Source organism: Eucalyptus grandis, chromosome 8 (assembly GCF_016545825.1).
Source record: "Eucalyptus grandis isolate ANBG69807.140 chromosome 8, ASM1654582v1, whole genome shotgun sequence".
In the NCBI taxonomy this organism is placed as follows: domain Eukaryota; kingdom Viridiplantae; phylum Streptophyta; class Magnoliopsida; order Myrtales; family Myrtaceae; genus Eucalyptus; species Eucalyptus grandis.
Window position 1 is genome coordinate 35,575,294 of NC_052619.1, and position 23,996 is coordinate 35,599,289.

The window sequence follows — 23,996 nt, forward strand, 5'->3', positions numbered from 1 at the left end:
CAAAAGTTCCTCTTCCTTTTCATCAAATGTCAATAAGAAAAACACTCAATGACGAATGATGTTATGAAAAACAATGACACATCGCCATTTGTTCGTGTTCTGGTGATGTTCACAAAAGAGAACCGAGTCAGTGTCTGTGGAGGCAAAATCTAAATATCGAATGGTATAATGCAGTCCGGAAGGCAAAAAGGTTATTAGCGAGTGGCTTGGCAAACATCTAGGGCAACATCTGTCGGCCAACGAATGGGTGGGTTGGGCCTAGTCCGAGGCCTGCTGGCTTATCCATAGAAATTATAAAACTGGTATTTTGATTGAAAGTTCAGCCTTTATATAGAAAATATAATTTAACTATACTAAAATTATTGAAAAGGGATGTACGAGCCATAGGAAAATAACACTAATAAAACACAACAAGCCCTTTTTGGCTCTACTGATCCCCTCATCCTCACTTTTGCTTTTATCATGAATAATTCACTCTCACATCCACTCTTCATCCGCCCTTTCTACATGTTTGAACATTCAATTTCATCGTATGGAACAATGCATGTATGTATTTTTATTTTTCTATGCATATCGCATTTTGTGATACATGCACGCTTATGTCACAGGCCTAAAAAGAGTCAACCCAAGAGGTTCTTGAAGGGCGATCGAGACTCACCCGTGGACGTCCTGCTCTCACTCGGATTCCCACCAAGCCTTCTCCCCGAAAGATCTAAGGGCGGACGAAACCGTCATTGAATCATATTCTAGGAGTCTGTTCTGTTATTTATGTCGATAGACGGTAGTTGACATTATGTCGGTAGTTGAGGCGGTGCGATCTCGTCCACTGATAGAATTATAAATCAATGGATGTAATTCGAGGCCCTTAACTATAAAAATGGGTGTCCTCCTTCATTTGTAAGCATCCACTACTTCCGCAATATAAAGCAAAGCTTCTTTCCAGAGCTCTTCTCTCTAGATTCATTCTCTCTCTACGATCCGGGTAAGGCGAGCGAGTGAACATTCAACTGAGCAAGGCTTGGCTTAGGTGCTTAGGCAATCCAATCCAATCCGATCCTAAAGTGCCCAAGTCGCCGCGTGGTTACGATCCCAATCGATCGGCCCGTGACACATACATGACAAACACATGGCAATTTCGTTGCACGCCAAGTGCCCTTGATCTTCGTTCACCCTTCGACATGTTTCGACCTTCATTTTTATCACAAGAACTGATATAGACATGTATTTTTGTGTGTATTGCATTCTTATAATATGTACGTTATCTACGTTTCTCCCACAAATATCTTATATGTGTCTATAACGAAAAACTAGTAAGACAAGTGATCCAAAAAACTGGAAAAAAAATTATATTAAATACAATATAAAGCACAGTTACATCAAAAATAGTTTTTATAATTTTATTATTAGTATTATTATTATTATTATTATTATTATTATTATTATTATTATTATTATTATTTTGCGATAAGTTTCTTTTTGTTTTTGTTTTTTTGCGATAAGTTGAAATGGAGAAAACACAATAAATCTATTGTCATGCATGATGAAGGTCTCTTAAGCTTACCTGTACAATACACGAATCAATTACTAATTTGTACAAGTCACAATGAAGTAGATAAATTACTCATGCTTAACTGCTTTTTACAGAGACATAGTACGTGATATAAATAGTTCGGGAAAAAATTGAATAAAGAACTTATATTGAAAACAATATATTCGTGATTAGTTGAAAAAAAAAAAAATCATAGATTCGTTTTCATGCAAGGGGAAAATATAATAAACTGGGACATGAAGCATGGTTTAATTTAAGTTCACAAGTAAATCTTGTCAATATGTGAGGAAAAGCCTAGCATGTAAAGGGCCCAAACAATCGCGATCAGGCTATGGTCACCACCAAAGTTGTCCTTTTAGGCGACCTAACTCAGCCAACTGAAGTCTACGACGATGGATTGCGATCCTCTAAAATTAGGGGATAATTTGCAGCCTAAAGTTGCCCCCCGAGAGGTTGACACTTCATTACAGGACTGATTGTAGCTAAGCTGAATATTTTATATAATAATAAATTATCCTTGAGCAAGCCAATCGAAAATAGTAGAAAAAGCGAATTTGACTATAATATTACAACGCACATAAATAATCAAAATAAGGAGTATGATCCTTTGAAATCGTCAGTGTAGCATGCGTAGAGAAAGAAGCCTGAGCGCCCACAACGATTCACCACATATCGACTTGTGGTAGATCAATCATTATTAATTATTATATATACTAGAGGCTCCGTTTGTTTAACGAAAAATAAATAATTTGAATAATATTTTTCAAAAACTAATAACTTGTATTGCTTAAAATAATTAGGCAATAAAAAATGTTTTTATAATTGATAACAATTTATGTCTAAATATTTTCGTGAATAAAAAAATATTTATTTATTTTTATAAATGATACAAGTCAGTATTTTTAAGAAAATATTTTTTATATCGTTCATTTTTCGCGAAATAAATAAAGCCTAAGTTTGCAATACGAGGGAGCAACGAGGGAGTTGGCCCAACTGGAGTTGGACTTCTTTCAACAACTGGAGGCCAGCATGATTCGAAACGGGAGCCTCCTTCTCTCCTTTTTAATAAATATTTTGTTTCTTTTTTCCGTTTTTCTCCCTTTCCTTTTGCAAAATTTTTCTTTTCTTGTTTTGTCAATAAACATAAGATTTTTCCACAATTTTACTTCCCTTATTTTCGTTTTGCTCTTTATTGTATTATTTCCTTTTTTTCCCAATTTAATCAAATACAAAGTCATTTTTTTTGTTTATCGTTTTCCAAAACGCATCTTCGAGCATAAGAATACACTTTTGTTCTTATAGATATATATTCTTTCTTACTATAATTTTACTTTGTTAAAAGATCTTTACAAATTTATTGCAAGAAAATTCAAATATGAAAGTTTATTTTACTTTTCTTGGATCTATTCATTGTGTGATGGTCCAATGTAAAAATAAGAAAAATGAAAAAAAAATACCATTATTTTCAACGTCTAATAGCATGAAAAACCATAAACTGATACACTTGTAAAAAATTTTGGCTTCCGTTAATTTATGTTAAATTTTACTGTTAAATTTCTAAGTTAGATAACAAGTGGCAGCTGACTGGTATATCAGTTTGAAGTTTTATCCTCATTTTATCATAGATGTATTAGTTTGTGATTTTTTGTGATATTAATATAATATAACTGAAACTAATAGTTGGTAAATTATCACAAATATATCAGTTTAAGATTTTTAGTACTCAAAAAATTAGTTTGGACTAAATTTATCATAGCTATACCAATTCTAGATTTTTTTTTGTCAAAAATTAATTTAAAGTAAATTTATCACATATACACCAATTTAGAATTTTTTGCATAATCAATAACAATAACCTTCATCCTAATTAATGAGTACTTCGTTAGTAGGTGTGTCTACAAGGAGCTACCACTATTGAGCCATCTATCACTTTTTTATTTGTCTTAGCATAGGTAACAATAACCTAGTCACATATATTCTTTTTTGTTATTTTTTCTAAATACAAAGAAAAGACTCATATTTTTGTAGAAATTAGTTGTACTTTTGTAGAGTTGATTTTTTCTTATTAAATTAGTTCTTTTTTCAAACTAAAGTAATAGGAAAATTAGTTTAATAAACAAAAAAATAGGTCAATCAGTGTATTTTTTGCCACCACATCTAGAATAATATAAATATTTATTTCTTATAAAAAAAATGCTTTAGTCCTATCATCAAGTATCTTGAAAAATAGGTCAACCATGAGCGACCGATTCTTATGGTTTTTTTTTGTTTTGCGGAATATGTTCCATTTCTATATTTTTCAAGGAAAATTATTTTACTTTTCGATGTTTCGCTAAAACTTGAAAAGTACTTGAAAAGTATATTTCATCATTTGATAGGAAAATCTGATGAAGAAAATTATAAAAAAATTCATTTTTAAAAAGTTTGTTTAAATTATTTTTATTTTTATATATTATTTTCTTTTCTTTATTCTTTTACCTTTTTTTTTTTATTCTTTTTGCTTCTTCCTTGGCTGGTCATCGACCATAGTGATGACTGACGAGCTTGAGCTCGCTAGGACTCCTAAGGCCTTGAATCTCATTGGCTTGTGGTGAGCTCCGAGCTCACCAATGGCGAGGTTTCAAAAATTCATTTTTAAAAAGTTTGTTTAAATTATTTTTATTTTTATATATTCTTTTCTTTTCTTTATTCTTTTCCCTTTTTTTTTTTTTATTCTTTTGCTTCTTCCTTGGCTGGTCATCGGCCATAGTGATGACCGACGAGCTCGAGCTCGCTAGGACTCTTAAGGCCTTGAATCTCATTGGCTTGTGGTGAGCTCCGAGCTCACCAATCTGGCGAGGCTTCAAACCTCCCCAACTTGAGGAAAGGTTGGAGCTTGTTGACAATCGGCCAAGGAAGAGCAAATCGAGAGAGAGAAGAATATATAAAATTAAAAATTCAAATTCTTTTATAAAATTAAAAGAAAAACTGGGCCAAGGAAGAGCAAATAGAGAGAGAGAAGAATATATAAAATTAAAAAATTCAAATTCTTTTATAAAATTAAAAGAAAAACTGAATTTTTGAATTTTTAAAATTATTTTTGTAAGAACAAACGTTTCTCTAACCAAGGACCCGAGCTTGAGCATTGACGATCTGCACATGGGCTTTGCGGCCCAAGCCTGATGATCAAGATCAGAGCTCAAGTGTTGGGGACTTAAGCATGGCTTTTATGAACCCAAGCTTGGGTGCTGGAGCATTAGATATGAGTATCTACGTTTGGTCATCCGAATTTTTAATCGGGATAGATTTGGATAGAATAGGATATGAAATTTGAGATTTTTTTTATATCCCATCCATTGTTTAGTGAATCGCAGTATTAAAGTCGGATATGTTCTCATCATATCATGTACACTTTTTTTTTTTCATATAAACGTCATATCATTATAAATGAACCTAAATGTTCATAATCGGAGATGGCGAAAATATCTCGTAACACTATTCCTTAATTTTTTATATTTTATTTTTCTTCTTTTTTATATTATTTTCATTATTATTTCTTTTCCCCCTTTCATCATTCTTTAATAAAATTTATCAAATAGTAAAATGTACTAACATACCTAAAATACATAAATACCTAAAATATATAATAAATATAAATATTTATTTTTCCTCTAATAGGTTTGTGTCCTCTACGTGACATAGGATTTCTATTTAAGCTCTTTCTCAACCTAATAAGGGTGCGTTTATTTGCGTTTCTGTTTAAAAATTGTTACAGGGAACAGAAATAGAAAAAATGTTTACATTAGGAGAATAATTTTTGAACAAAAAAAACGTGTTTGGTAAACTTGTTCGGGAATAAAAAATAAGCATAAACACGTTTGGTATTTGTATAATTTTTTATTTTTTTCTATTTTTTTCTTTTTTCTTTTTTTCTTTTACTTTTTTTTTCTTTTGGCCGGTCGCCGGCCTCGCCATGGCCGGCGACCAGCCGACGAGGGCCGGCGGCCTCGCCCTTGCCACGGCGAGGCTCGCCGACCCCGGCAAGGCTCGGCCTCACCGTAGCCGGGCGAGGCTCGGCCTCGCCTTGGGCTGGGTGAGCTCGAGCTCGCCCGGATCCGGTGAGGCCAAGCTCGCCTAGCGGCCGGCGAGGCTCGGCCTCGCCGGGCCACCGCCGAGCAACGCGCGGCTCGTCCGGATCCGGCGAGGCCGAGCCTCGCCGGCCGCTAGGCGAGCTCGGCCTCGCCCGGATCGGGCAAGATCGAGCTCGCCTAGCCCGGCGCGAGGTCGGCCTCGCCTTGGCTAGGCAAGCTCGAGCTCACCGGATCCGGCGAGGTCGAGCTCGCCGGCGCCGGCGAGGCTCGGCCTCGCCGAGCCACCACGGGCGACGCCAACCGGGTGGTGGCTCGGCAAGGCCGACCCTCACCCCTACGGCGAGGCTAGGCCACGGGGCCGGCGAGCCTCGCCGTGGCCGGGCGAGGCTGCCGACCCTCGTCGGCCGGTCGCCGGCCATGGCGAGGCCGGCGACCGGTGAAAGAAAGAAGAAAGAAAATAAGAAGAAAATAAAAAAGTATTTCTAAGTTTTGTTTTGAAATAAAAACACAAATTTGTTGTTTCTTATTTCGTTTCTTTTTTTTGTTCACGGGAACAAAAGAACAAAAAAAGGAACATAAACGCACCCAACACGTTTGTTCCTTTTTTGTTCCTAGGAACAAAAAAAAAACAGAAAAAGTGTTCAAAAAAAAAAAAACACAAACAAACAGGCCCTAATTTACTAGAAGTCACCACTAGCCTTTTAGAATCAGCTAGAAGAGACTCAGCTATTCTAGATGCGAAGACTTGATTACACTAATGTCTCTTTTAGCACCCTTTCGGTAACTAACTAGTTGGTTGTTTAATCTAAGTAGTCACACACAATTGAAGTTGCTAAGTGTTCATGCAAATTTTTTTTTTTTTTTTTTTTTGCGGGGCACTTTTCATCAAAATCTAAACTAGACCTCACATAATCTAGAAGAGAAAGTAACACACAATTTATTGAATAGCAATGCAAGAAGTAAACAATCAAGTTATTGAAATGCAGTGCTATAAATAAACATCCAAGTACTTGAAAGTAATCCTCTAAGTGTGAGAAAAGAAAACCCAACGTAACGTTGGGCAAAGAATACCACATGGCTTCATTATAAGCTTCTCAATAAAAATCCTCATAAACTTCCTATTTGAAACTAGGCGAGCCTAAATTTAATGAATTATTAAGGTACAACCTGGGCTAGACTACCCTAATTAGTTATCAAATGAGTGTGGTTAAGTCTAATTGATCTTATTTACAATGTCTACTCTAATAGAATTATAAATGTTTAAACTAGTCTACTTCAGACTATACTAAACTAAACTATTACAAAATTCAAGACCGGATTGGACATCGGTCTAACACCATTGGTTCCATCCAACCGCCACCACCTTGAGTGTTGCCTTCAACCACCGCCTCTTTGTGGGTGTCGATTTTCATCATTCACTCATTCAATTTAACAATGCATCCAAGCAAAACAAACAATCAGCAACTTCACCAATCAAGCAATTTGGTTCGGGAAACTGGTTTCAACTACACAATCCAATTAGCTTAGCCACCTCCTAATCAAACTAAGGGTTCATTAATTAAGATTAGTGATAACCAGGCCCACTTGCATTCGCAAAGCAGAAGACTAACTCACTACATTGACAATCGTAATTAGACCTAATATTCATCCAATCAAACACATGCAAACTCAATTAAACTTGCAGTTAGGTCGATTGACCTTGGGAATCAAGCAATCAAACCCAAGAAGGGACACTCCCTATTTTTCCTAAATCATGTAAGTACTTATCTAAATGAAAGTAAGCTAATTCTGACACACTAAAATCTAACATCTTAATCAAGTCTTACTTTCCTAACCAAGTTCTCAATCTTTTTTTTTTTTTTTTTTTGACATTTTAGTGTTGTTATTATTATTATTATTATTATTATTATTATTATTATTATTATTATTATGAAAATAGGGACTCGGGCTGAGCCCTTAAGCCCAGTCAAAATATAAACAAAACCCTAGTCTTGTGGGTCTGGGCCACGGATACACATTGGCTCTTTTATTTTTTTCATACTCCCATTTTCACTTCTCACGAACGCCTGCACCTATGTCGCTCTACGAACCTAAAAAATCCATAGTTTGGCAGCGAGATAAACACTTTTAAACTCCATAGATTTCACTGAAAATACAAGACTAAGCACTTCTTATTCATCCACTATCCACCTTCAACCTCTAGGGAGCGGCGGTCGGCCACCATCCATCACCGGAGCACCACAATCGCAGGCATTTAATACTCCACTGTCCCTCACCAAAATCGCTTCTACCATTCATCAGACACTATTCAGACAAGGACTGACTGAGACAAACTTGAACGGAAAAGGTGAAGGGAAGCCACCAATGGGATATATACTTGAGCACCCGCGAAGAATCGACAAGCATGACGTCCACTCCAGTCATTTTCTCACCAGTAATCACCATGAGAGAAATCCAGAGAACCAAAAACACCAGGAAAAGAAACAAGAAGATGGATTCAGTTGTCATTCGGTGACAACAGAATATAGCAGAAATTGAGCTCAAAAGCTGACGAGAAACATCTGCCACGACACGAGACGAACTGAAACCCACTCAAATTAATCCAAAATCGCAGAGAAATTTATGTAAACAGGGTTCCGGCATTTCATCAAACACATGGTGCGCGGTTTGGTCATGCGGTTTACACACAAGTCCAAAGTAGCGATTCACTCCCTACTATGACGATTAATGCTAACGGGAACTTGGATCATCACCTCATCCGGGATCCAATAATATTTTCAAACCAACACCCCTCAGAATGACTGGGAGTAAGTCTTGTGCTTCTTACCTTACAAGGGAGTGATATCGATCACGAATATAGATCGTGGAGAGCGTGGCCCGTGAAGACCAGCCCCACGAGGGACCGGAAACGTCGAAGCAAGAAGCGAAACTTCAAGGTTTCTCGGCCCCGAGGCAGAGAAGAACAGGGCTCCGATGGAGGAACTTCAAAATCGAAGTTCACGGCCGCGAAAAATGGTCGGCGTCGTCGGAGACATGGAGATTATCTCATTTATGACGATGGCTGTCGGCGATGAAAGTCTTTAACGAAAGTGTAAGCTCTTTGGGAGTCTCTTTTCACGGAAAAATGGGGGCGGAGCAGAGCTTTTCCGGGAAGGCCGGAGATACGCGCCGGCGAATGGTTCTCCGGGCAGTGAAGACGATGAAGAACAGTGCCGATCACACCCTTCGGCCGAATAGGGCTGGGCCGAGAAGAGTGAAGAAGAAAAGGGCTGGGTTTTGCGCGAGAATGGGTAAAGAGGCCGGGCTCTTCCTCTCACTATTATTATTATTATTATTATTATTATTATTATTATTATTATTTTACTTTTAAGGCTACCATTTTTCTAATATATCTTACAATAATTCTCATTATTTGCTAATATACCTAATCGCCTCTTTTCTTTTCTTTTTTTTCTTTTTTTTTTTTTTTGTTTCTACTATTTTGACATTTTTATATGGAAAACGCCATACTAGATTGACAAAATTATATGTCAACATCAGTACTTCATGTTGATGTCTATGGTGCTCGAGTCATTTTCTCACACGCCGACACCATATATTCCTCAACACCGATGGCATGTGCGTATTCTGCATGCTCGTACATTTCCACACATTCCAATTGTAATGTTTGAATTTATTGCATTTAAAACACTTGATTTTTGGTTTGTCGCGTGTTTTATACTTTCTAGTGAAATTGAATTTCTACCACTACCTCAACCTCCTTCGCAACCTCTACTGCCTTGATAGCGACCATACTCTGCAATGCTTGCTTGGGGTTTGAATCAATGCACTTTAAATTTGCTCATGCGAGTACAATGAACTCATCAACTACTCCAACATTAAGGTGTCTCACCCTTCCTTGATCGCTGCGATAAAGTAGTCAAATCTTTTGGTGAAAAACCTCAAGATTTTTTTCTACGACTTGTATATCTTGGAGTTCTTCACCATTAACTCTCAACTGGTTAAGATGGTTTACACTCGATCATAATATGTCGAGATTGATTTGGAGTCATACATATGTAAAGATTCAAAATTATCTCGAAGTCTTTGAAGCTGCACCCGTTGAATACAGTCATTGGCTTGTAGGATTTTTACAAAATATTCCATGCTTCTTTCGTGGTCCTTGCACTTGATATTTTTTCAAATGTCATTTCCTCCATGGCATTAAAGATTGCATACAATGCTTTTTGATTTTTCCTCTAGGACTCCAGCAACAAATCTCTCTCCTCCTTTCTTAAAGCCTCAAATGCCTTAGTATGGCCATTTTGTTGTTGCCATTTTTCCACTAGATTCCACAAATCTTGCGATTTGAAGAGAACCCTCATTTAGATGGGCCAATTATTGAAATTCCTTTTGTTCAACTTGTTCAACTTTGTAAGTTACAATTGAATGGAATTGGTGGATGTCATTTCTAGCTTTGATACAAAATGTTAGAATCAAAAGACTAATTATAACTTTAAAATTTTTTAAACAAGGGCATAAAATTGGAGGGAGAAATTGTTCTTAAAATGCTTTCTAATGACTTCGATTTACAACACCCATGCTCACGTTCTTATATAATGGCAAAACACCACCAATACATTTAATGATGATGACAAACATTTGACCCACTAAAATGAGCCATGAAGTCTTCAAGCACTCCTGGCAAACATTAATGAACAAAAAGTCCACAAAACTAACAAAAACACATAAACAAAGTTAATACAATAAATGAGCGTGAAGACAAATGTATCGATCAATGGAGAACTCTTCAATGACGTTTGTTGGCATTCTTTGTCTTCTTGCCTCAGTAGCTCATTTTCATTAAATGCTTGTAGCACTTTTGTCTTCATTGATTCGCTTTCAGTCTTCTTCTATGACCCACCATAAATCAAGACATTCATTGAAGAATACTAACAACCAAATCTAGAACTAACAAACAACTTGGTCAAATCATCAACAATCGATTTTATACTATTCTAACATTTGGAGTGTGAGATTGAGAATGCCTATCTTGCCTACACAAACTGTTTCATGTACCTATTGCTCACTTTGCAACGAGACATCATCTCTTTCCAAGCAGTAAAGTGTTGGGATTTTACGGAACATGTACAGGCTAAATAATAAAGGCAGTGGAAATAAAGATAAAATTTTACTATACACGTATCTCCAAAGGCGTTGTTCGTGCGTTTTAATTAAAAATCATAATATCAAAGGGGATTATACGAATTACCTCTCGAAGCGCGCTTTAAACAACTTGATTAAAAAATGTTCTTCAATTTGAGCCTCACAAGCGTCGGGTCTCTAGTTCAAACACACCATCAATGCACCTCGAATGAAAAAGAGTTCACAGGTAATCACCATTGTAATTGTGTTAGCAATCTTGTGGAGACAATCCTCTACACGTGTTTAGCAACCGTTTGCTAACCATGTAGTTCTCTCTCTTTCTCTCTTTTTCTTAACTTAACCCACTCACCCTCTCTCTCTCTCTACTCTATTTATAATGTCTTTATGAAGTCAACATTTAACTTCCTTTATAAGCTAGTCTTTAACCTCTCAAAGAAGTTATTGACTACTTTTTCCAGAACCTACTTCTTTCAGAAGTTGGTCTATAACTTCTCAAATAAGTTATTGACCACTTCATCCAAAAGCTAGTCTATAACTTCTCAAATAAGTTATTGACTACTTCCTCCAAAAGTTGGGTGAGCAAGAGAATAGCTCTCATGAGTGGGCTATGTCCGATTGAGTGAATTAGTTATGGTGTGTAACATACCTAGGTTCATCACTGAGCTGGCAGTAAGACTTGCATAACACATTAGTACTCCCAAGAGAATTGATTGTCCCAATCAATCTTTAAGTCCTACAAGCCATGATTGACATCTAGTAATATGTCATGACTACCCAAACATGTGAATGCTTTAAGAACATAATGAACCCGTCAGCTCTAGTTACAGTGTAATTCAATCTATCTGTCTTACGATGTCCCAATAGAACAAAAACCATAGAATATTTGTCAAGTCACAAATTCGATCATATGCACAAACCTTTGACATGCATTTTATACGAGACATAAACAATTCATTCTTGGTTATAACCCCTGCTCAAGAATTTTTAATTGCAATGTCACAATTAGATCGCATAGGACATCATTACCGTACCATGCATGTAACAAGGAGACATATTTCATGTTGCGTACACATGTAACTTCGTATGTGAACGGATTATGACCATCAGGTACAGAGACAGATCAATGAGCCGCCAATATGCGTACCCGTGAACCATAATTATCAAACACACAAGTTGACACTGTGCCTCGGGTCTAAATATTATTTACACAAGACCAGAGCATGAACAATTAGTTATTGGCCTTGCTAAAAGCTTCCATATTGCCAATCGTTTTATCCATGTCACGTTCAGTGAACTTACTACAAGCACCTATGTTTTAACTCGGGTATCATAATATCCAATGACTCGTGACTCGTTATTACCTTAAATATATAATATTTAATGGTGAAGTTAAGAACACACCAGTCTCAATAAGATCATTAATATCCACTTAATGATCCATTGATCGGAAACAGTTTAAAGATTCAATTTAACTGTGAATTCGTCACACAGATTCTTAACGTCTTAAGAATAAGTCTAGTCACAACCTGATCTTATGAAATAATTCATATGGATAACTGGAGAAATGAAAGAATACATCTTTGTCATTAATTTAACAACACAACTAAAATTCCTAACATATAACTGTGACATGGTTGCTTTAGTGCATATAACTAACATAAAGATCTTTCTTTTTCTTGTTGTCCTCTCTTGGTGAGTTTCAATTGGATTTTTTGAAGCTGCTTCTTCCATTAATGACAGGCTTTTCACAGTGTTCAAGGTGGTCACTAACAATTTTAGTGGGGGACTCAACTTTAGCAACACAAACGACAAGACTCAAAATGAAGCCTATCTTTTTACTTGTGGCTCATAGAGTCAGTTTTGTTGATCACACACTTTGAGTGTACGTAGAACAAAATCTATAACTTAAAAAAAAAAAAAAAAAAAAAAGGCCGCTAGTCTGCCATTATTTGGAGAAGGAAATAAATGAATTAAAAAAAACAAAATAGGGGTGAGGGGCAGGTGAAGTACAGACTTGGTGGAGAGAGAGAAAGGTGAGGAATGGGACCCGCAATACGAATAATTTCTTCTATTGATGGATTGAGCCATTTGCCGATGGATTTAATACACCAATAAGAAAAGGTCCGAAGACCATTATTTATCCCACCAAACCGAGACTAACTCCCATCTAGATGCATTATCTGTTCTTTTATTTATCTATTTATTTTTTCATTTGCTAAAAAATCTAGTCTATGCATGAAGAAAATTCAAAATTGGTGTCGGGTATCTAAAATGTTTTTTTTTTATTATTAATAAAGGTAATATATATATTGACTTAAGACCAAGAAAGCTATACAGCAAGAGATCCGGTGCCACAAACTCACGCTCAATAAGACAAACAAGTCAAACCGAGTGAGAGGGTGCTGAGCAAAGAAGAAAAGTATTCAAAATGTTTCCCACTATTATAACTAGAAAAAGCACCTTATCAAAGGTTAATTCTAGAAAGAGTAGAGTCCTCTTCCTCTACAACTAGTCCTCCGGTCAAAGTTTTCAGCCTAGAAATTGCTAGCCCACGTTCACCCCATTAGCTACCCCTATAAACAGACACTTCAATGATACCATCGGTGAATCTTGCTAATCTTACGACATGTCCCTATAACTAAATATAAAAATGCCGTGACACAATGTATAATTGTTTTACGATGTCGGGATGTGTCATCATCATCGTCAAGTGTAAAAGGGTGGCAAAAGAAAGTCCTAAAGTACATCGGATGTACCTTAGAAATTTCCCCTTAGATACTCTAGTCGATTGCTGCACGCTTTCATATATTTGTATTCTTATATGACTTATTTGCAATTATGTAAGTGACTTGTATTTTTCTATTTTTAATTACACTTCAAGTGTAGTCTTTAATGTGGAAAAAAACATGCTCCTTCCTTTTATATATAATCACTCTCACTTTTTCGTTTTGATCAAATAAGGGGAAGGAGGTGGCGTGCATGAGACTGGCTATGTTGGTGCTGGTGCTGGTGCCAGTGCCGGTGCCGGTGCCGGTCCATCATGAGTCAACAAGAGTTCGAGAGAGTGGCTGGTTATGAATGGCCGGCGTGCACTCTTTCCATGTTTCCCTTTTATTCGATTTTTCTTCTTTATTAATTTTTCCAAAACATTAATTTTGTTATTTCCCTAATGTTGTAAGCTCTATATTATATTATATTATATTATGTTATATTATATTATATTATATATTGTTCAATCATATAAGATATTAGCGTAGAATTTGAGGAGAGTTCTTCATAAAAAGGCAGAAATTTATCCTTTTGTATGCTCAACTTTTAAATGTCACATAAAAAGACATCGATTATCATTTGGGGATAATTTTGTTCAAAACTTTCATGTGCTGCATGAAAATGTATCCACTTTTTACTCGACAAATAATTTTACATCATTACAACTTCCATAAAAAAGTGCGTTTGTGGGGTCTAAGGTGGCAAATGGATGCTCACATGACAGTAAATTGTCATCCATCGATAAATTAAAACGATGTCGTCTTTCACATATGACGGCATTGACATCGGTTTTCAGTCAAATAATAGGGTTTCGAATTAGATCGTGAGAGCGGTTTGCGAATTGGGGATTGGGTTCTCAGATAATTAGAGCACATTCACCAAATTTCCCACCTTCAATCTCATTATGAAGAACGCTAACCCTAAGCCCTAAGCCCTAATTTGCGACTCTAGGTTATCTTTGATTCAATTGAAATGAGGTTGTCTTTATTTTATGTAAGAGACAATGTCATTTTAATTGTTAATGAAAAAGTCATGTCATGACATTCATCTTGTCACGTTAATGTTTGCTTGCAACTTAAGATGCCGCGTACAAGGTGTTCAAAATTGTCCATCCTATAAAACTTAGGTTGCACTCGGTAGTTATGATAAAATTTAGAATAAGATAAAAGTTGGTGTGTGCTTAAGAAAGCTAAAGTCAGATATAAATATGATATAGATAGGATAAAATTATCCCAGAGGAAAAGTAGGATAAAGGTAGATGTGATTTCTAAGATCTATAATAGCAGACTTATTTTACTTGAATAACAAATTTCTTAAATTAACAAAATTAAAGTTATATTTCAATATAAATAATATTTGAATTCTAATATAATAAATTCAAATTAACAAAAAAATATAACTTAGTTATTTTAATTTACTCTTAGTTATATTTATATATTCGAATTTAATTCTATTTTAGAATATAAATTCAACATATAAATATAAATATATTCTAATATTTATTACATATTTTAGGTATATTAGTACATTTTACAATTTAATAGAATTTTATTATAGATTGATGGAAGGGGAAGAAAGAAATAAAAAAGAAATTAATTAAAAGAAAAGAGGAAAATAAAATAAAAAATAATAAAAATAAAATAGGCAATAGTATCACAAGAGGGTTTTTACCATATCCGTATGTGAAATTTTTGGTTTATTTATATTAATTTGTCATTTTATACCAATTAATGTACATAATATGATATGAATATATCCAATTTTATTATTGCAATCACTAAATATTAGATATGATATAACAAAATCTCTGGATTTCATATCCTATTCTATCCTATCCTATCCTATCCTATCCTATCCTATCCTGGTTAAAAATTCTGATGATCAAATGTAGCCTACACTTATTGACATGAGAAAGTTGATGCCTTTCTTGCGTAAAAATCCCCATTTAACAATTACTTAATATTTCTGAGAGAATTAGTAATTTATTGGTATTGCTCGGTGTACATTGTAAAAATGTATACAAGGTATTGTTCAATAGAAAGTGAAAGGAAAAAGAACTTACAAGATCTATTGATTATCCCTAACTAATTAGGCCTAATTCTCTTGAAAATTCAATCTTAAGTCCAATCCCAATTCTATGATGAACTTTTCTTTTTATTTAAAAAATACCCCAAGTTTATGTCTAGTCACAAATTTTCCTTGACCGTTTTTTTTTTGTTTAAAAAAACCCCAAACTTTTTAGGTTCAGTCTCAAATCTACCTTGAACCTTTTTATGTTAAAAAAAAGATCACCAACTTTAATTCTAATTCCAAATTTGTTCGAACTTTTTATTAAAAGAACATTAACTTTAAGTATAGTGTCAAATTTGACCCCATTTACCCTTTGCCCAAAAACTGTCATTAGTTATTTGACATGGCCTTTCCAAAGTGATAACAAATTCACATCAACGATGCAACGTTGAAAATTATCTCCAAATCTAAACCCCTCTTAGATATGAAAATTAGGGAAATTTAGAAACGACTAACGATGATTTCTAGATTGAGGGCTAAAGAGAGCAGATTTGGGACTAAAGATAAAATTTGTGATTTTTTGTAAACAAAAAAAAAATCTAGAGGCAAATTTGGGACTAGACTAAAAGTTTGTGGTTTTTTTAGGCAAAAAAAAAAAAAAAAAAAGTTTGAGGCACAATTGCAATCTACCTACAATTCACATATATTTTTTTAAGACAAAAAAAGTTCGGAGTAGAATTAACACTCAACTTGAAGTTGGTTTTTTTTTTTTTTTTTTTTTTAAATAAGGAAGTTAGCCCAACTGATTATAAGAGATACCTAAATATATAAAAGCTCCCAAATCCATCGGTTATCCCTAACTAATGATAAGAAGTACCATCGGATATAATAATGTTAATTAAAAAGAAAAAAAGTCAATCTTCTCTAGTAAATATGATAAGATATACCACCGGATATAATGCTAATTAAAAAGCGAAAAAATAAATCTTCTCTAGCAGATATGCTTTGGGTCTTTTACTAAAGAACTTAAAATACACCAAAAAGGAAGACCATCGCATAGGGAGGAGCAAATGAATGGGAGCCTTTCCTTAAACAGTCCCCAATATGTATACCGTACGAGGAGAAGTTTCACTGTCAAGCGTCAACCCGGTCGGAGCGAACGGCGAACGAGCACGCGCGTGCGGCGGCCTTCTCCAGGCCGTTGGTTTGGGAGAAAATATTCAGTGGTTCGTGCGCGCCACGTCATCTGCTGACGTGGCGCGCACGTTCCACTTAGCTATCGACACCTGTCTTGGGGGACCCGCTGGAAAATGAAAGGACTCGCCCGGCTTGGCTCGGCTCAGCTCGCTGACAGAGGAAAAGACAGGTCAATGGGTCAAGAAATTCGTAAGCTCCCGCCCGAAAAGTTTCTCTCTCCTCAATTGAATTTTAAGGGGTTTTCTCTCTGCTCTTAAGAGAACGAACGAACAGAGAACGACGAGACCTGTTTCTCCGCGCATTCCAGCCCCTCCGCTTCCGGCTCCGCCTCCTCAAAAGCCTCGCCGGTCATCTGCGTCTGGCACGTCGCCTCCTTCGAGAGCCTCACCGGTCATCTGCGTCTGACACGTCGCCTCCTCCGAGAGCCTCACCGGTCATCTGCGTCTGGCACGTTGCCTCCTCCGAGAGCCTCACCGGTCATCTGCGTCTGGCACGTCGCCTCCTCCGAGAGCCTCACCGGTCATCTGCGTCTGGCACGTCGCCTCCTCCGAGAGCCTCGCCAGTCGCCGTCGGGTCCCGACCCCTCCGCCTTTGACTGTTCCCACGGAGATGGAGCACAAGGTTTGCGCTCACGTTGATCTCTCGGCAACTTCTGGACCTCGATTCCCTCCGACGAACTCCGACTCCGAGCCACCGCGAGGTCTTTGGACTCTATGTCCTCGAGCTCGATGGTCGGGACCTGAGGGCCTCATGCTTCTTCTCCTTCTCCGCCTCCCCAAAAGCATCGCCGGTCTGCTGCTGGCACATCGCCCCGAGAGCCCCGCCGATCGCAGCTGGGTCCCGAGCCTCCTCTGCCTCCGCCTCCACCGTCGACTGTTTCCAACGCGGAGATGGAGCACAGAGTGACAGAAGGAGAAGAGAAGAAGGGACGAAACCACTCCCTCCCCTCCCGTCCCCTAAACTCCTCTCGCCGTTTTCGACAGCTTCATCGATGCCTTCGAGGCCGACGGCGGCTTCGAGTCTCCGACGTCGGACAAGAAGCGCAGGAAGGAAAAGAGGAGCGGCAGCAAAGGCTCCGAATCCAAGCAGCCGAAGCTCCTGGAGCATCAAGGGGATGCGAAGAAAGAGAAGAAGAGGAAGGCGCTGGAGTTGTGCGAGGACGACGAGGAAGACGAGCGAGACCGGCTCCGAGTTGGTCGACCCTGAGAACTTGAAGGGGAAGAAGAAGAAGAAGAAGAAAAAGGCGAGGTTGAGCGACGGGGATGGTGAGGTGGCTCAGGAGGAGAACCGCAACGCTTTGTCGAATTTCAGGATCTCGGACGGCTTGAGGTTGAAGTTGAAGGACAATGGGATCGATGCGCTTTTTCCCATTTAGGCCATGAGGTTTGACATCGTCCTCGATGGGACTGATTTGGTCGGCCGTGCCGCACTGGCCAGGTATGAAGACTTTTATTTGAATTCCGCAAGATTGACATGTCGATGGTCGCGTGCGCTTGGCTGAAATCTGCTAATTAACTGGCAAATTAGAGAAGTGAATGGTCTGGACGTTGCAGTAATGACAGCGTGTGATGTAGAAAAGGGTCACTAAGCTGACATATATGAAAAGAGAAGCAGGTTTTGTTGTCTCTGTGAGTAGTGAATGGTTGATGTATGAGCTTGTTTTAATTAACAGCACAATAAAGCAATTGTGGTGTAGAGCAACATTCTACAAGCCACCCCCGAATTCCCATGGCTCAGTCTTTGGTCATGGCAGGCACCGACTATCATTCCTCTCTGTGCGGAGCAACCGACAAGCTAGTGGATATGAGTTCGCATGCTTCCGTCGGGGTGGAGTTGAAAAAATTGTCTTCATCGGTGATGTACTCTGCAGAAGAAACCTCCCAGGTCATCCCCTGGTTTCTGATTTGGAGATCTCTGATGGGATTCTGGGGGATCAGGTTTTGTAAACTCCAAAGACAACCTTTCTCCTGAAGGTGGTGGTACTACAATGAACTTGCTTCAATTATCATCACAACTTCAACGTGTGGAGGATCAAAGGCAATCCATCCATTTGAAGGAGCAAAATGATGTTTTCGGTTGTCGCAGCATCACTTGAGCATTCCAAGACAAGGTACAAGGAAATCCTTGAAACCTTCATTTGCTTGATGGGTAGGTAGCGCCTATGTTTCTCTCGTATTCAGTTTGCTTTGTCGATATTCGCTTTATTGGAAATCGACTGTATATACTATGAGAGGAGAAATTATATAATTTTTTTCCCACTTCTTGTGCTTATTTAGATGAAATGTTGTTTGGCAAGGTTGTTTTCCTTGAACTCTGTCTTAGCACTGAGTATTAAGTTGCGCTAGGCTCTAGCTGATCAATAAGAATCTGATCCCTACTGGTATTTGAGTGTGTCTTACTCGCTATGCCACCCAATTGCATGGAGTTGTCAATTTTACAGCAACCTTCGTCCTTCTCTCGGCAAAGTTGTCACCTCATGACTCTATTTATATATAGACTGACGACTTGCCCTGTCTGATATGAGAGGATGTTTAGGCCAAGATTGCTACTGCAGGCAAAAGTAAATCTGGAACCAATTCCTCTTTTCTTTTCGTCCGCTACTGTCGAATTTGATGTTGCAGTTAAGTTCACTTAGTGACATACGCATTCTCATTTTCATTGCAGTTACAATTGACAAGCAGTTCGAAGCTTTGCATGTTTTCTGCATTGTTTCTCAATTCTTCTGCTGGTCTGGCTCGAATTCATGATCCTGTCTTAGTGAAACAGAGAATTGGCTGAGATTGGCTTTTATTTCTCTCGAGGGAGAGGTTAATGGTAGTAGCATAGGGAAGAATAGGTGAAGGGTGTATGTAACTTAATCTAGCAAAATTGTTTTGTTGTTTTGAATTTGTATCTCGGTTGTTAATGTTTGGTTTTACTTATTTGCTGCTGTGCAAACTCATCTTCACCCAACTTTTCCTGATGGCACAACTTTGCATTTCCAGATTTCTTCCAGGTTCCTTAAACAAAACAGGAGAACTATAGATCCAGTAGGTAATGAGAAAATGAAGGCCAGAACCAATGTTAGGCATATTGTTATTCCTTGCACAAGCTCGGCTAGACCTCAGCTTATCCCAGACATAATATGCTGTTACAGCAGGTTAGTTGTTTCCATTTTTATTTCTTCAATGCTGTGCTCTTTTGTTAGTCACAAGATTTACTTGACACTACACTTTTAAAACTTTCTTCTCTGGTTGGATTTTCTTTAGTGGAGGCCGTACCATAATTTTTACTGAGATGAAGGAATCTGCTTCTCAACTTTCTGGATTATCACCTGGAGCACGGCCCTTGCAAGGAGACATACAGCAAGCCCAATGAGAGTCAAATGATGAATGTGCATAATCTTTAGAGATACTAATACGCGTAAGAGTATTAACGTTGTAACACACTGAAGAGGAGATGAACAAAGAAGATAGAGCATGGTTTATTATACTAAATTACATGACTACAAATAGTTGGTTTGCCTGCTCTCTAGTTGTCAACCACATATAGCAGGTGACAATGTCGTGCAAGTTTATTACTATCTTAATCAAATCAACCAACCTAGTTTGCCTAGAAGTTCATTTTCTTGGAGAGTGCTGATATATTGATGTGTGGTGGTTTCACAAGGTATAAATGATTACAGCAATGAATGTTACATCCAGAGGCAAAGAAATTGGTCTGTAGCAAAAAATTCCCTTTCATTATAAAATTTTTTCAAAGAATAAAGGTGGCTGATGCTTTTAGTGGGGCACATACCCTCAGATTTTCGAGTGATGAATGCATAGGTCTAGGCTTCAATAGAATGAATTATAAACATTTGCTTTTGGATCTAATTCAGTGGTAGGTCTGGCATCATGACTGGAAACAATATTCTTTTGTTAATTTGCAGGGGCTATCTATTTAAGTGATGCATTCCTTGTATGTCACTTGTTTTCTGGTTTTGTGTATGCAAGTATTTCTAGAAATTAACTCTCACGCTCTGGGTCATGTTTGGTTACACTTAAGCAAAAGCGATAAGTATTCCCACTAAAATTTAAAATATTATTTGAATTTGACAAAAACTATGAATGAATTATTTCTGAATTTATGTGTCGATACTCGAGTGTTGTGATGATTTTGAGAGTTTCAGATTTAAAAGAAGTGTCTGCAAGCCACAAGATTTATATTAAGTAAAAACAAAATGTAAAAGGCCATCTGGATACATGCTCAGAATGGCTACCAATGACCATCTATATTAAAATGGTTGAAACCTTTTTTGCCTCTTAATTGACACAAGACATGCTTTTCCTTGCTTAAACTTTGCTTCCTGAGTGCAAGTTACACTTGCTGGTTTCAGGTCTGGCAAGTATATGATATTAGTGGCCACGAATGTGGCGGCATGTGGATTGGACATCAATGATGTCCAGTTAATTATCCAGGTATGCTGGATAATTCATGTGGTATGTTTTGATTTGCTTCTCTTTTCTGTGAATATATGCTTCAACATCACATGTAGGCTCACACTTAACCCCCCCAAAAAAAGACCCCGACTATTAGCACAACTGCATTGCATTTTCCATAGCTTCATTATTTCTATAGCTCACCAGATGCTGAGGGCAATGTTGTTTTCTAGGCAATACTGGAGTAGATGTCATGCTGTTCGATCCAAGAAGGGCAAATGTATCTAAGATCGAAAGAGAGTCTTGGGGTAAAATTTGAACACATTGCTGCTCCGCAGCCAAGTGATGTTGCTCAAACTGCTGGTGTTGAAGCTGCAGAATCAATAAGACATTTCTGATAGGTACAATCATTCTTTTTGCTGAGAAGCTGAATCATTGCCTATAACAAGATGCTAATATCCTCCAAAATGCAGTGTCATTACAGCATTCAAGTCTGCAGCCGAGCAACTACTGAACAGGTCAGGCATGTCAGTAGTTGAATTACTTGCAAAGGCTCTTGCCAAGGCTTCTGTAAGTTTATTTTCCACTCACGTCTTGTTACTATAGCCTTGTAATACTAGATTCTCCATTATAATTTCTTTTTGCATCTGACAAAGAAACACCAATTCATTACTTTGATTTTTTTATGCCAATCTTCTTGTTTTGAATGTTTTGCAACAGTTAATCCCAAAGGAAGCTTTCCAATTGCTTTCCCATAAATTTCATGGAAAAGGGCCTGGCAAAATGAAGCAAGAGAAGCGCGTAAAGCAATACCAGGAAGAATTGAAGTTGAAGCAGATGAAGAATTCAGACACGCCTTCTTTGTCTGCAGAGAGGATGAGGGAAGCTCAAGCTCAAATGAAGACACCTTATCTTGTGCTTAGTGGTCATGTTAAGCCTGGGTATGTTTTCCTGTGTTAAAAAATCAAGTTACTAGTTCTTTATTCATTGGCATTTAAGTACCTAGCATTTTAGATTAACCTGACTTTATAAGATGTCAATGTGGAGTGTCTTGTTCCATGACCAAAGTGCTTGACTGTCTTTTCGCTTTGCTGCTTCAGATTTTCTATTTATCCCAAATCCCTCAGAGCCTGGGCTCTGCTGAGGAGATGTTTCTGTTTGCTAATGTACATCTCCATGGATCACTGCCTGGATGACTCTTTCCATATTATATTTCCCCAGACATTTGAGGGGAATCTCCAGTTTCAAGACTCGTGAATTTGTTAACTAAAAAATCATAGCCTATGACCATGCATTATAGATCAACCTATATTTATAAGATGTCTCCATCTTTATGCTTAAAAAGGTGGCACCTTAATAGAAATTTTAGTGGTCTGACTTGATTGATGATAAACAATCTATATTTGAGAAGACAATTAGACACCATCTAATAAGTGTAAGCTGGACTTCATGCAATGTCTATTTACCATGGTAATTGAATGATAAAATAATGATTAGATTTTTGTTACTTTGTGCCTATTTATTTAATTATTTTTTTTTTCTTTTTTCTTCTGGGGTATTTCCAGTCAAAACAGTGATCCAAGAAGTGGCTTTGCCACCATTGAGAAGGATCCGGGAGCTTAACTCCCATGCTTGGAGATAGGAAGGTCAGTGTCGACCCAAGTTTGGATGTAGTGTTACTCTTATTTTGTTGCAAAAAGGAAATTGGTCTGTGTTTGTTTGCACTATAATTTTCGACGCAAATTATCAAGATGCATCTCAGGTGCAAGGTTTTCTATGTATGCAGCACCGCCGGGCTATCCTTTTAACACCACTTGGAATAATTTCTGAGTATTTGCCACCATCAGATCATTTTTGTACTTCTGCTTCCAGATGCATTTTAGACTAAAGTTACTAGACTTTTAGAAGAAAAGCAAGGTCTTAGGCATCACAATTTTAGTGATATTTTTATCAAGCTGGGTTTGTCAAAATGGTTTTAGGGCTTCTCTCTTCTCCTTTTGTTTTCTTTTACCAGGGAATCTTTTTTGTCCTGGCTTTTAAGGCACCTGCCCTTGGTTCATACTTCATAAGTTCTGATGTTCGGCTGTATCCTAGGTTGAGCATTTATTGGGGATAAAGCGGAAGCCTAAGCCTAGTAACTTGCGAGCACCAAAGAAGCCGAAAACTTGAAGTGTTACTGTCAGGTCTTCTATTATTTGCTGAGTTCAAGCAACTTACTATTGGGGCTGGAAGTAACTTCAGGCCTAGGCATCGATTGCAGCTCCACATTACATTATTCTATATACCTTTTAGCTTTATCAACTATGAAGATCAAAATATAGATGCTCTTGTTGCTTTTGAAGATGTACTTAGACCTGTAATGCCAACAAGACAGGCGGCAATTTTTTAGAATTCTTTGTTGCCCGAGAATTGAATGGCACCTTTATTAGTGATCTTCTTCATTGTTACTGTTCCTAGAAATGGTTGTACCTGTTCCTAGAGATGGTTGTACAGATTATGTGATTCACAGGTGGCTATTTCACAGATGCTACTCTTGCTGTTAGACAAACGATTGAGCAAGTGAAATGCTCTGCATGTGTTTATGGAGAGATAATGGCCATCGATGTAAACCTTGCTTTGATTTGTTGCTATATGGGGGGGCGTGAACACCTTTGCTTTGATTTGTTGCTATATATAGGGCATGCATGCTCGTGTGCGAATGTGGTTAGGTGTGTGCATGTCCTGCTTGTATACAGCTGCGCTTGCATGATTTTGAGAACTTGTAGAACACTCACGATTCTTGCGATGGGGACATAATTATTTTTCTATAGGGGGTAGAAGTCATTCTTCTTAAAAGCTGTCATCAATTTTTTTTTT

The 23,996-nt window shown here is 37.5% G+C and overlaps 1 long non-coding RNA gene across 5 annotated transcripts; it reads left to right on the forward strand.

Annotated features, from left to right (window-relative positions):
• The first annotated feature begins 18,208 nt into the window (after positions 1–18,208).
• On the forward strand, positions 18,209–23,741 carry LOC104430511. Of its 5 annotated transcripts, XR_005545492.1 has the most exons (9): positions 18,209–18,888; positions 19,725–19,879; positions 19,989–20,274; positions 21,098–21,200; positions 21,374–21,541; positions 21,614–21,710; positions 21,861–22,081; positions 22,706–22,786; positions 23,235–23,741. It is a non-coding gene; the product is annotated as an uncharacterized LOC104430511 (long non-coding RNA). The 5 variants fall into 5 exon arrangements; XR_005545493.1 differs by lacking the exon at positions 19,989–20,274; XR_005545491.1 differs by lacking the exon at positions 19,989–20,274 and having other exon boundaries at positions 21,098–21,179.
• Positions 23,742–23,996: the final 255 nt, after the last annotated feature.